Below are 15,000 nucleotides of genomic sequence, written 5' to 3' on the forward strand. Positions count from 1 at the left end.
ATTTTTTGTTATATTTGACCAAATGACAAGACATCTTGTCATCGGAGTTGAATGGGTTAAGTCAGTGAATAGAACCTTGTAGGTCACTAAGGCGGGTGGGAGTTCGGAGATGGGAAGGAAAGGAAAGGGAAGATGATCGATGGGATGGAATAGGGAGGAAAGGTAAGGTAAGGAAAGGGAAGAGGAGTGATGGGACGGAAACGGGAGGGAAGGAAAGGAAAGTGAAGGGCAGGGAAGGGAGAGGAGGGTAAAGGAATGGAAGAGATGGGAAGGGAAGGGAAGTGGAGGCAACGGTAAAGCTGGCGGTAGGGTCCAAACTGCGGTGACCTCGACCTCCGCCGCAAGTAAAGACGCTCTAAACTGCTCGGCCAGCGAACACACACACACACACACACACACACACACACACAAAATAGATGAATAAATAAATGCAATAAAATACCAGATTTGAATAAGAAAGCTTTTGTATTGATATTAAATGATCATGATTTAGATTGGTCTGATTAAATCATGGTTGTCTGTTCGTGGGGAGAGGAAATGGAACAAATTATTTGTCTTTAATTAAACTAATGAATGTCGTTAAGTGGGTTTCAGGGATGGAAAAGATAATTATATTAAAAGTTGACAAAAGTGAGACAGACAAAAGGAAGGACAGTGGATCGAACTGCATTATTGTCCTGAATGATGAAAACGATTAATGCTAAAAGCAGAATGAATAAAAATAGTCCGTCAAAATAACATAATCATGGAAAATTGATCAAACTGAAGAATATATCGCAACGTATAAAAAAGAAAATAACTCACATTAGCATAAAACATACTAAACCTATTAGAAATATGATTTGTGTATCTGTAGTGGATGGTAAAAGAGAGGAAGTGGAATTGGGCAGGTAAGTTAGCGTGAACGACTGATGAGCAATGGAGCAAGTGTGTTACTAAGTGGACGCCGCGAGATGGGAAGCGTGGAAGAGGGAGACCACACAGAAGTTGGGGAGATGAGATAGAGAAGTTTGCAAGAGTGATGTGGCAGAGGTTGACGCAGTGGTGTGAGTTGTGGAATGTTATGAAAGAGGCCTTTGTTCAGCAATGGACTCATGATTGATTAATTGATTGATTGACATCATCAAGCGGCAGCCTGAGCAGGAACACATCTCGTGAATATTAGTGAAAAAGTGTCTTTATTAACCTTAATGGAAGAACACTAGATTTCAGAGACACATTAGGATTATGTATAACTTACAATGGTGCGGTGCACGAACACAAGTAAGATCTATCACAAAGGCAACACTTATTTTCATTACAATAACATGAAACCTAGAGAACCTGTAATCCAAGGATTGATTGATTATTATTATTATTATTATTATTATTTTTTTTTTTTTTTTTTTTTTTTTTAAAGGCTATCGACCCATAAAGGGGTCATTAAGCCTGGTGTGAAGTTGTTCAGTCCCTACGTTTTTTCGTTTTCTTCTCTTTGTACCCAAGGATCCTCAACCTGTTTGCTCATGTCTTCCATAGTTATGCATTGCTGTTCTTTAACTTTCTAGTGACTATTTCAGTAATAAATAAAAATCGCTTTTCATCCATTAACTGCCACTAGGTTTTGGGACTGAGGACCGGTTTGGGGAACTTTCTGAACTCGTGGAGCCCCGCGGATACCAGGCTGAGAACCGCGGTTGTAATCGAAAGGGATTTTTTTTTTTTTTTTTTTTTAATGAAATGAAGTCCACAGCCAAATTTCAAAATTATTTCAGCTACTTAGGCCCTTCAACTGGATCACGTTATTTTTTTTTTCTTCTAAAGACAGACGGTTTTATGCAGATGAAGACCCGGTCTCTGGCCTGGAGGGGGAGTCGGTCGGTCGAGACCCCCCGAAGAGACCCGAGTTCGAGTCTTCAGCTGTATGAGATCGAGTGCTTTTGAGAGGAAGATCACAAGGAATTATGGGCATAGTGGACAAGGTGTCCAGTGACAGCGTCAGTTACGACTCGTCTTATGTGGGACTTGAACCCTATCACCTGCCCTCCCCGTCTCTATTTGCCCTCTCCCTTTCTGTCCCCTCTCTCTTCCCTTTCTTCTTCCTCTCTTTCTTCCAACTCTCTCCCTCTCTCTCTCTCTCTTTCTGTCTCCCTCTCCTCCAGTTCTTCCTCCCTCCTTCTCCAAACTCTCCTGTTCTCCCTCCCTCTCCCTTTCTGTCCTTCTCTCCTTCCTCTCTTCCTCCTTCTCCCAGCTCTCTCTCCCTCTCTTTCTCTCTCCCTCCCTCTCGTCCCTTTGTGTCCCCCCTCTTCTCCTTTTATTCCCCTCTCTTTCTCCCAACTCTTTATCTCTCTCTCTCTCTCTTTACCTTTGTCCCCCTCTCCTCACTTTCTTCCCCCTTCTCCAAACTCTCTCTCTCTCTCACTCTTGTCAATACTCTCTCTCTCTCTCTTGTCAATATTCTTAAGGTTTTGATAACATTTCCGAGTACCAGAGTTAGTATGCATTTCTTCATGATTATATATATATATATATATATATATATATATATATATATATATATATATATATATATGTATATATATATATATACTTTTCAAACTTTATTATCCCTCGTTTCTTCTGTCGTCCATAAGTATATACTTTTACTCTAGGGTCTCACCCCAACGCCATATTTTCCCCATGAATAGAAGCGCTAGTTAACATAAAACATATTTCCCCTCTTTTCCTTCTCTTTGGCTGATCTCCATTTCCTTCAGTTTCCCTTCTTCCTTTCCTTCCACCTTCTCTTCCTACTCTTTCTTCCCCTTTTCTCCCTTCCTTTCCCCCTTCTCTTCCTCCTCTTTCTCCCCCTCTCCTCCATTCCTCTCCCTTTCCATCCCCTTCCTCTTCCTCTTTCTTTCCTTATCCTCCCTTTACTTCCCTCTCTTCCTCCCCTTTCTTTCCCTTTCTCCTCTTCCTCTTTCTTATCCTTTCTTCCCTTTCTTCTCTTCCTCCCTTTTTCCTCCCTCTCCCTTTCTTCCCCTTTCCTCCCTTCCTCTCCCTTTCTTCCCCTTCTCTTCCTCCTCTTTCTTCCCCTTTCCTCCCTTTCTCTCCCTTTCTTTCCTCACCTCTTCTTCCTCTTTCTCTCCCTTTCCTCCCTTCCTCTCCCTTTCCTTCCCCACCTCTCCTTCCCTTTTCCTCCCTTCCTCTCCCTTTCTTCCTCCTTCTCTTCTTCCCCTTTCCTCCCTTCCTCTCCCTTTCTTCCCCTTCTCTTCTTCCTCTTTCTTCCCCTTTCCTCCCTTCCTCTCCCTTTCTTTCCCCACCTCTCCTTCCTCTTCCTCTCTTTCCCCTTGTCTTCCTCCTCTTTTTCCCTTTCCTTCCTTCCTCTCCCTTTCTCTTTCCCCTCTTTCTTCCCCTTCCCTCCTTTCCTCTCCCTTTATCCTTCCTCCCTTTTCTTCCTCCTCTTTCTTCCCATTTCCTCCCTTCCTCTCCCTTTAAACGTCCTTCCTTTTCTTCCTCCTCTTTCTTCCCCTTTTCTCCCTTCGTCTCCCTTTCTTTGCCCCTTCTCTTGCTCCTCTTTCTTCCCCTTTCCTCTCTCTTTCCTTCCCCCTTCTCTTTTTCTCCTCTTTCTTCCCCTTCTTCCCTTCCTCCCTTCTTCTCCCTTTCTTTCTCCCTTCCCTTCTTCTCCTCTCCTTTCATCCCTCCTCCCTTCTCTCCCCTCTCATCTACTTACCTTCCACCCTTCCTTCCTCCTCCTTTCCTCCCCTCTTTTATGCTCTTCTCTTTTTTACTCTCTTTTACTCTCTTTCATCTACTGTTCTCTCTCCTCCCTTATCATCTCCTTCTCTCCTACCTTTCCCTCTCCTCCTTCCTCTTTTCCTTCTCTCTTTTATCCACTTTTCTTTTTTACTCTCTTTCGTCTCCTCCTTTCCTCTCTTCTCATCTACTCGTCTTCCCCCCTTCCCTTACTTCCTTATTCTTTTCCTTCTCTCTTTTATCCCCAACTCTTTTTAACTCTCCTTCGTCTCCTACTCTTCTCTCTTCCCTTCACCTCTTTGTCCTGACCTCTCTTTCTCCTCTCACCTTTTCCTCTCTTCCTTCTTCCATTCGTCGTCTCTTTTAACCTCTTCTCTTTGTTACTCTCTTTCGTCTTTTTAATTTTCTCTCTTCTCTTTGCCTCTTTGTCCTTTTCCTCCCCCCTTGTCCTCCTTCCCCGTCTTGTCCTCTATCCATTAGACTCCCCACTGACCAATTACAGCTTTCCTATGATGTTCCCTCTCGCTACTCCTGGCTTTAACCTTTGACCTTTTCCTTCCCTTCCCTCACCTTTCACTCCCCTCCCTTCCCTTCCCTCCCTCTTCTCTTCCCTTCTGTTCTCTCCTCTTTCCTTCCCTCCCCTTTCATTCCCCTCCCTTCCCTTCCCTTCTGTTCTCTCCTCTTTCCTTCCCTTTACTCCTCTTCCCTTCCCTCTCCTTTCCTCCCTCTTCCCCTCCTTTCCTTTCCTATCTCTTCCCTTCCCTTCTCTTCCCTTCTGTTCTTTCCTCTTTACTCCTCTTCCCTTCCCTCCCTCTTCCCTTTCCTTTCTACTCTTCTTCCTTTCCCTCCCTCTTCCCTTCCCTTCTGTTCTCTCCTCTTTCCTTCCCTATACTCATCTTCCCTCCCTCTTCCCTTTCCTTCCCTCCCTCTTTCCTTTCCTTTCCTCCCTCTTCCCTTCCTTTCCCTCACCCTATTCCCCCTTTCCCTGTGTATATTACCGCCGACCTCAACACATCCACCTCGTTGCCGATGCCCCCTTCCCCTTGTCCCCTTATCCCATCACCACCAATCCGCCTCATCCCATTCCCGGTCGCGATACCATCACGAGCCTCAAAGATCATTTCGTGGAACCGCCTTTGTGTCTATAAAGGATCAAAGATCGAAATCGCCTTCTTTTTTTTTTTTTTTTTTTTTTTTCTTTTTTTTTTCCCGGGACAATGGCAAAGGGAGCTGGCTATGTTTCCTCTCTTTATTGCCTGCACGGAACCCTGGCGGCGGGAGAACTTAAGCTTGTTTATAAATAAGAGGAATCAGCTTTCTGTCCCTTTTGTGGTTTGCGGTAACTTGAGGTAGAGAAGTCGACCGTCCCGCAGGGAATGTTTCGGTCGGGCTGTTAGCGAAACAGCTGTTGATGGGGATTAGGGGCGAGGTGGAGGGTGAGTGGTGGTGGGAGGAGGGGTTCTCCGTGTCTGGGGAAGATCCGGGATGGGTCTAGTATCCGGGGTTGCGGCCGGGGAGGAAGACGGGTGAAGGAGAACATAAGAATGAAGGAGACTGTATGAGACCATCTGGCCTGTACTAGGCAGTTCCATGTCCATGACCAGCTATCATCCCCATCCATAAAGCTGTTTAACCTTTATTTAAAACAACCGATAGTTTCAGCGCTCACCAAATGTTTACTAAGTTTATTCCATTCGTTGACTACCCTATTGGTAAACCAATTCTTGCCTATTTCCTGTTGGGAGGTTGTATATAGGTGTTGCATCTTCCTGTTGCTGTACTGAGGTTGTCCATAGTCGATGGAGTCTCGCGGTTATGGTTCTATTGGTCCTAGATCAATGGTTCCCAAACTTTTTTTTTTATCAGTTTTACAATTTTCCATACTAAGCTGACATTAATCCTAACGTCAAGTACCGCAATGTTTTCTTGATTTTTAGATTTTTTTTTGTGACCCCTCTATTACCCCCAGGAGGTAATTTACCCCCCATGGGGTAATTTACCCCCCCCTCCCCCTAGTTTGGTAACCACTGTCCTAGATTACGGTCGCGAGTCCTTGATCATTGAGGGAGTTTGGGTGGTCGTTCGATTCTCAGTCGCAACTGTGTGAACGTCGTGAGGGTTCTTGGTGACTGAGCCAGAGGTTAGTTTTCGAGAGGAATATGAGTCTATGTATGCAAATATGCACGTAAATACATACGCGGGTATGTGTATACATGTATGTATGTGTGAATGTATGTATGCATGTAAGTATATGTATGTTTGTGTGTATATATCTCTAAATGTATGTATATGTGCATGTATGTCTGAATGTATGTATATGTGAATGCATGCATGTATGTACACATGTATGTATGTATGTATGTACGTATGTACGTATGCATGTATGTGTGTATATATGTCTAAATGTATGTATGTGTGAATGTATGTATTTGTGAATGCATGTATGTATGTATGTATGTATGTATGTATGTATGTATGTATGTATGTATGTATGTATGTATGTATGTATGAATATAACTGTCCAGTAATGTCGTAACACATTAATAAATGCACTAAAAACCCACTGTTGATTGGATTTAAGAAAAGAAAGGAAATAACGATTTCCGTATATTTCGATCACTTGCTGTGATCCTCTTCAAGCGGAATACGTATTCCGCTTGAAGAGGATCACAGCAAGTGATCGAAATATACGGAAATCGTTATTTCCTTTCTTAATCCATTCAACAGTGGTTTTTTAGTGCATGTATGTATATGTATATACATTTGTAATCATACAGATTCATACACACGCATACACAGATTCAGAACACACACACGCATGCACATATGCAGAATACACACACACACACACACGCATATACATATACAGAATACACATACATACACAGAATACACACACGCATACACATATACAGAATACACACACGCATACATATATACAAAATACACACACGCATATATATATCCAAAATACACACACGCATACACATGTACAGAATACACACATGCACACACATACACATATACAGAACAGACACACTTCTGTACATCGGTGAAGAGAGTAATTAGTGTGAATTTTTAACGAAGCGGAAAAGCCCAGCACGGTTATCTGGCACCCTTCAGGCCAAGCTGAGATAAAACCTTGTGTTTCCATTGAAGAGCCAAAGGATTTATATATATTTTTTTTCATTTTTCTGTGTGCTCTTTTCATAGAGAAACGTCTGTAATTCTTTGAATATATTTGTCTATCTGTTTGCCCGTATCTGAGGTAGAACTGACTGAATTGTGTGTTTTCGTAAGGAAACATCTGTAATTCTTTGAATATGTTTGTCTACTTGTTTGCCCAGTCTTGACTTCACCTGCCCATGATCACATTTGTGGTTTATAGATAAATAGATAAATGGTAAAATAGATTAATAGACCGATGTATAAAATAGATAAGCGAATAGATAGAACTAATTTAAGGAACTGTGTCTTTTCATTGGAAAACAAGTGTACTGTTTTGAGTATGTCTATCTGGTTATACTTGTGATTTATAGATAAATGAAAAATTAGACAAACTAATTGACAAACAAATAAATAAATGAACAGAGAGAACCAATTCTAAGAGTGATCTGTGAGATAAAATCTCATTTTTCATTCTCTCTTTTGCTTCCCTTGAATCCACCCTGCACCAAGCACGCACACATTCCACGGCAACGTTTGTCAACGTGTGTGCCGCACCAATACGACGGTAATTGCGGCACTAAATCAAAAGTAACAACGGAACCTTTCTGTGTCATTGAATTCAGTGCAGGACAATAGTCCGACCTTTAATGTTCAATTGGGAATTGGGACGACGATGATCTTTAGGGAGCGAGTGGGTGAGAGGGAGGGAAGCGTTGGGAGAGGAAGGTTTTGTAGAACGAAAGGACAAAAAGGAATCATCATGATTTCGAATTTGTACTCGTGCGGGGAACGTCCGCACTTTGTGTGTGTGTGTGTGTGTGTGTGTGTGTGTGTGTGTGTGTGTGTGTGTGTGTGTGTGTGTGTGTGTGTGTGTGTGTGTGTGTGTGTGTGTTTTCTTTTTTTGTGGGGGAAGACATTGGGTTGCTTCCCCCACCTGGCCAGCCCTGCCGGGAACCTATCCAAGAAGCCCGTAACGAGTCCTTGGGAATCGAACTCACGACCATATGCTCATGAGTTCGACACGGTATCCTCTGGGCTACCTCACGAACCATTTCAATCAATCAATCAATCAATCAATCCTGAGTCTACTGCTGAACAAAAGCCTCTTTCATAGCATTCCACGACTCACACGACTGTGCCAACCTCTGCCACGTTACTCCTGCAAACCTCTCTATCTCGTTCCTCCACGTGTCTGGTCTCCCGCTTCCACGCTTCCCATCTCGCGGCGTCCACTCAGTCACACACTTGCTCCATCGCTTATCAATCGTTGGCGCTAACTTACCTGCCCAATTACACTTGGTGATGTTATGTAGCTCTAATTAATTATAAAAAATACTTAGTGTATATCCACACCTGAGTGTTGTGTATGAATACTCGAGTGTTTAGTACAATAGGTATAATATACTCGCTGGCTGAGCGGGTTAGAGCGTCGCTACTTGCGGCGGAGGCCTAAGTGGCGGCAGTTCGAACTCTGCCACCAGCGAGTTGGACCAATGGCATGGTTCATTAGATTTTTTTTACTTTACAAATTCCTCTGTAAGAGGCACCGTCCAAGCCTCCTGATAGGGAGAGTTAAACCGAATCAATCATAAATATAATAATCCCACGTACAGTAGACGCATTCACGTGTACGTACATGTGCGTGTAGAGAAACAAGAAAGGAACAAAGTTGTAGATAGGCAATGTACTTACTCGAACCTAAACCTCATCACTACTCAGGTCTGTTCCGCCAGCGAGTGTTTCAATCTGGGCCATCAAGTATGCAAATACCATCCCAGTTTCACGCGCTAACCTTTCCGTTTCTTTTCGTCCCGTTTCTCTCATGAGTGATCGGAACAAATGAACACAGAAAGCGGACTATACAGAAGGTAAGGAGCCTACTACGCCAGGAGGCGCTGTGTAGCTGCGGCCGAAGCCGTCACCTTTGCCCCTAGACAAGTTGAGGACTTTTTTTCTTTCTTTTTTTCCCATGAAGTATCACTCCCACGGGCTTGGGAAAAAAATGCTAGGAATCGGAGAGAAGTGCGGGATTCGAACTCGGGACGAGGAAGATGCGAAGCTAGCACGCTTCCGATTACATCGCCAAAGCACAGACTATACAGACAAGAGGTATACTGAGAGGTCTTTGCATTGGCAAACTTAGGTTTAAGAAGGAAATAGACAAGAACTGCTTTACCCATAGAGTGGCCAACGAATGGAATTGACTTAGTAACCATTTAGTGAGCGCTGAAACTACTGGTTGTTTTAAAAGATAAGTTTATGGATAGGGATGACAGGTGGTAAGGGACATGGAACTGCCTATGGTCCCAGGCAGTTTCCTTCATTCTTGTATCTTTTATGACAGTTGTTAAGGGACATGGAACTGCCTAGTGTAGGACTTAAGGTCTCTTGCAGTCTCCTCCATTCTTATGATCTTATGACAGGTGGTAAGGGTTATGGAACTGCCAAGTGTAGGACTTAAGGTCTCTTGCAGTCTCCTCCATTCATATTCTGATGTGTTCGACATGCTATGCTGTGCATGTCGATATGCTGATGACCTCCACATGCTATGCCGTGCATGTCGACATGCTGTGGACCTCCACATGCTATGCTGTGCATGTCAATATGCTGATGACCTCCACATGCTATGCTGTGCATGTCGACATACTGAGGACCTCCACATGCTATGCTGTGCATGTCGATATGCTGAGGACCTCCATATGCTATGCTGTGCATGTGGACAGAGCATGACGGTGTTATGCAGAAGTCTGAACCAGGACAGGTGAGTCTCAATGGTGATCATGTGGACAACTTTTCTCATTAAACTCTTCCTTCATTCCACCCCCTGTGCCTGTCCCTTCCTTCCCTTTCCTTTCCTTAATTTCCCTTTCCTCATTTTCCCTTTTCTTACCTTCCCTTTCCTCCTATTCTTTCTCGTTCCCACTCTTTCCTTCTCTTTCCTTCCCTTTCTTCCTCTTCTTACCTTCTCTTCCTTTTCCTCTTCTTACCTTCTCTTCTTTTTCCTCCTCTTCCCTTCCCTTCCCTCTTCTTTCCTCCCCTTCCTCTTCTTTTCTTCCTCTTACATTCCCTTTCTTCCTTTTTCCTTCTCTTTCCTCCTCTTTCCTCCCATTCCCTTCCTTTTCCTCCTCTTCCCTTCCCTTTCTTCCTCCTTCCTTTCCTTCCCTCCTCTCTCCTTCCCTTCCTTTCTCTTCCCTTCCATCTCCTCCTCTTTCCTCCCCTCCTCTCTCCTTCCCTTCCTTTCCCTTCCCTTCCCTCTCCTCCTCTTTCCTCCCCTCCTCTTCCCTTCCCTTCCCCCATGCTTTCTATAACATGTCATCACCCAGTTGCTCTTCTGACTATACTTTCTCTCTTCCTCTATACTTACTTTCTCGTCTTTATCATGATACGTAAGTGATTCTTCATCATTTCCGTTTCTTAGTTGTAGAGTCCCAATAGTTTCATCTAACCACACTTTGCACATACCCGGCATCTACCTCCTCTTCACACAAAAACACAACTTTAGAGTATCATAATTCACTCCTGATTTATGACCTTTAGTCCTACACTAGGAAGTTCCATGCTCCTTACCACCTGTCATAAGAACATAAGAATGAGAATACAAGAGACCATAAGGCCTACACTAGGCAGTTCCATGTCCCTTACTGTCATAAGAACATATGTGACTGAAAGAGACCATAAGGCCTATACTAGGCAGTTCCATGTCCCTTACTGTCATAAGAACACATGAATGTGACTGCAAGAGACCATAAGGCCTATACTAGGTAGCTCCATGTCCCTTGCTACTTGTCATAAGAACAATATAAAAACGAAGGAGACTACCAGAGACCTTAAGGCCTACACCAGGCAGTTCCATGTCCCTTGCTGTCATAAAAACATAATATAAGAATGGAGGAGACTACAAGAGACCATAAGGTCTACATTAGGTAACTCCATGTCCCTTAGCACCTGTCAAAAAACATAAGGACATATGAATCGAGGAGAATGTAAGAGACTTTAAGGCCTACACTAAGCAGTTCCATGTCCCTTACAACCTGTCATTAAAACATAAGAATGGAGGAGACTGCAAGAGACCTTAAGGCCTGTACTAGGCAGTTCCATGTCCCTTACCACCTGTCATTAAAACATAAGAATGGAGGAGACTGCAAGAGACCTTAAGGCCTGTACTAGGCAGTTCCATGTCCCTTACCACCTATCAGAAAAATATAAGAATGGAGGAGACTACAAGAGACCTTAAGGCCTACACTAGGCAGTTCCATGCCCCTTACTACCTGTCATAAATACACAAGAACATAAGAATGGATGAGACAGCAAGAGACCTTGAGTCGTATACTAGTCAGTTTCATGTCCCTTACCAGCTGTCGTAAGAACTTAAGAAAGGAGGAGACTGCAAGAGACCTTAAGGCCTACATTAAGCAGTTCCCTTCCCTTTACCACCAGTCAAAAGAATATAATATAAGAATGGAGGAGACTGCAAGAGACCTTAAGGCCTACACTAGGCAGTTCCATGTCCCTTACTACCTATCAGAAAAATATAAGAACCCCTTCTTTCTTTTCCTATTCAATTCTTCCACCACAACCGTCTTCCAGTATTTTGGCCACAAATCTTTCTGACACAGAAACTTCGACTTACGAACGAGATACGGTCCGACCGGCCGTTCGTAACTCGAAACGTTCGTAACTCGAAAAGTTCGTAAGTCGTTATTCAACATCATTTTAAAGGTACTCAAGTCCACAAGTACAAGTATGATATAAAGTCAATACACGTTTTCTTACCCTAAAACACATAGGAGAGAGAGAGAGAGAGAGAGAGAGAGAGAGAGAGAGAGAGAGAGAGAGAGAAACTGTAATACACGGACACAACCAAAACCACGTGTGAAAACGTCCATAGACACCCATGGTTATTTAAGACTACGGCGTCGTGTCGTGGACGGCGCACGGCAAAAAGTCGATACGTGTAAAATGAGCCTCACTCGCGTCAAGTCGACCGTTCGACCCAAGAGGAAGATCGCACTCCAGTACTTCCAGTGGGAAGTGAGAAACCCCTGGTAAGGCAAGTCTTGGCTGTTGTAACAAACCGCCGATGTTTGGGTTGCCTCCCCTCCTGGGAAGGGCTGTCGGGAATTAACACAAGAAGCACGCAGCGGGTCCTGGAAATCGAACTCACGACCACCTGATCATGAGTTCAACACGGTATTCGCTGGCCTACCGCAGGGCCCGGAATAAAAGGAATTAAGAGTGGCGCGACTTGGAATGACATGCAGCCCAACGAAGAACTTTCACTTAGTATGCTGGGCAATATTGACTTGTTTCTCTTTCTCTTTCTCTCTCTCTCTCTCTCTCTCTCTCTCTCTCTATATATATATATATGTATATATATATATGTATATATATATATATATATGTATATATATATGTATATATATATGTATATATATATATATGTATATATATATATATACATGTATATATATGCTGGGACATTGTGACAAGTTAATGACGGTGGAAAAAGAAGTCATGGGTCTAGTTCCGATTTTTTTTCCTGGCCGGTTTCGCTCTATGCTTCTTCAGAAGCATAGAGCGAAACCGGTCAGGAATAAACTAAAAAACTCGGAACTACACCCCTGACTTCTTTTTGCACCTTCATCATACATATATATATATATATATATATATATATATATATATGTATGTATATATATATGTCAGTCTCTATCTCTGTCTATCCCTGTCTGTCTTTCTATTTATCTATTTCTCCTTTCCTCACTCTCTCCCTCTCACTATCTCTCGTCTCAATATGTCTCTATATAACCCATCTATTCTTCAGCATAGCTTCTCTCTCTCTCTCTCTCTCTCTCTCTCTCTCTCTCTCTCTCTCTCTCTCTCTCTCCACGAACTTTGTTCATCTCACTCAATCGATCTTTCACATAACCCTCATTTCATTCTACACGTTTTTGAAGAAAAAAAAAAACAATGGTGTTATTGAAAACAAACACAGAGGTTAATCTGTGGTGTGTGTTTACTTGTGGACATGGCCTGCATTCACGTATGTTTTGGAAATATTCAAAGGATGCAAAATGAAATCAGTGCTACTAATGCCATTTATGACATTTTTTTTTCTTTTTCTTTTTTTTTTTTAACTGACGCCTGGCTCGCACGGTGTCGCTATTACTAATTATAAAATGCGTTGTCTGCCTGGATGGCTGGGCTTGGGGTCAGTCACGCTAACATTCAGAAAACTTTTTATTGCTATTTGAGACTAAAAAGAAAAATCCCGTTGTGACAAAATAAGAGGTATACTGCTGTTATGTGGACGTCGCCTTAGGTGTGTTGAAAAGGAGGAGAAGGAGGAGAAGGAGGGGAAGGAGATGAAGGTGGAGAGAGAGGAGAAGGCGGAGGAGGAGAGGGAGAAATAGGATTAGGAGAAGGAGAAGGAGGAGAAGGAGAAGAAATGGGAGTAGGAGAAGGAGGAGGAGGAGGAGATGGAGAAGAAATAGGAGAAGGAGAAGAAGAAGAAATAGGAGTGGGAGAAGGAGAAGGAGAAGAAATAGGAGTAGGAGAAGAAGAAATAGGGGTAGGAGAAGGAGAAGGAGATGAAATAGGAGTGGAAGAAGGAGAAGGAGGAGGAGAAGGAGAAGAAATAGGAGTAGGAGAAGGAGAAGGAGAAGGAGAAGAAATGGAAGTAGGGGAAGGAGGAGGAAAATAAATATGAGTAAGAGAAGAAGGGGAAATAGGAGTAGAAGAAGAACAAGGAGGAGGAGAAGGAGAAGAAATGGGAGTAGGAGAAGGAGGAGGAGGAGGAGGAGGAAAATAAATATGAATAAGAGAAGAAGATAGAGGAGGAGGAGAAGGAGAAGAAGAAGGAGACAGTTGCGGTTGTTTCAGAAAATGAAATAACTTTATGGATATGAATGACAGGAAGGAATAGACATAGAACTCCCTAGTCTAGATCCTATGGCCTCTTGTAGTCTCCTCCTTCATCTCCTCCTCTTTCCTCAGTCCCGATTTCCCTTCACTGCTTTCTCCTCCTCTTCTTCCCAACCCTGTTTATCATCTTCTTTCTCCTCCTCCTCTTCCTTTCCGCTTGGCTCTTCCAAGATGTCCTCCGTTTTCATTTTTCATTTTTAATTGCCAAGGGAAACATGAAACACTGTTTATTTCTCTCTCTCCTTCTCTCTTGTCTCAGCGTCATCCAACTCCTTACCCTTTGGCATTACTGAGTACAAGGAAGGTCGTGTCCGCCTTCCCCTCCTTCTTCTCCTTCCTCTTCTTCCTCTCCTTTCCCTCTTTCATGCAGCTTCAATTTCCTTCCTTATTGTCCTTGCTTTGCCTTTGTCGCTGCAGTGTTTGATCTTTTCCCTATTCTTCGTTTTACCACCGCTCCTCTCTCTTTCTCTCTCTCTTCATTCGGTTTTTTTCCTTCCTTCTTCGTCAGGTTTTCGCTTTCCCCCTTCGTCTACTATTTCGATGTACTCGTTTCTTTCTTAACATCGTCCACTATCTCAATTCCAGGAAAAAAAAAAAAAAAAAAAAAAAAAAATATATATATATATATATATATATATATATATATATATCCAGCCTTCTACTTCACCGTTCCCGTTACAGTAAGTCTTCTTCCCCCCTATTTTCTTGTCTCCTATCTAGATACTCACTGGCCGAACAGCTTAGAGCGTCGCTACTTGCGGCGGAGGCCGAGGTCACCGTATTTTGAACTCTGTCTCTAGCAAGTTGGACCAAGGGAATGGTTGAATAAATTCCACGCTACAAAGTTCTCTGTAAGGGGCACCGTCCTTGCCTCCTGATAGGGGGAGCTTCGCGACGTTACGCCAAATATACTCCATTCTCCTCCTCTTTCTGTTATGGGCTTTGGTGTTCCATTGTTCTCTATATTCTGAAGAACAATAAATTTCCCAAGGGTGACGCAAACAAGGTCATCATGTTCAGACAACAGGGCAGGACTCGCAGTAATGGATTTAAACTAGACAAATTTGGATTTAAGAAGGAAATGGGGTAAGAAGTGGTTTACTAATACAGTGGTCAACGAATGGAATAGACTTAGTAACCAAGTAGTGAGTACTGAAACTATCAGTTGTTTTAAAAAAAGGTTAGACAACTTTA

The sequence above is a fragment of the Oratosquilla oratoria genome, chromosome 8, assembly GCF_046742065.1.
Source record: "Oratosquilla oratoria isolate Oo_2021 chromosome 8, ASM4674206v1, whole genome shotgun sequence".
In the NCBI taxonomy this organism is placed as follows: domain Eukaryota; kingdom Metazoa; phylum Arthropoda; class Malacostraca; order Stomatopoda; family Squillidae; genus Oratosquilla; species Oratosquilla oratoria.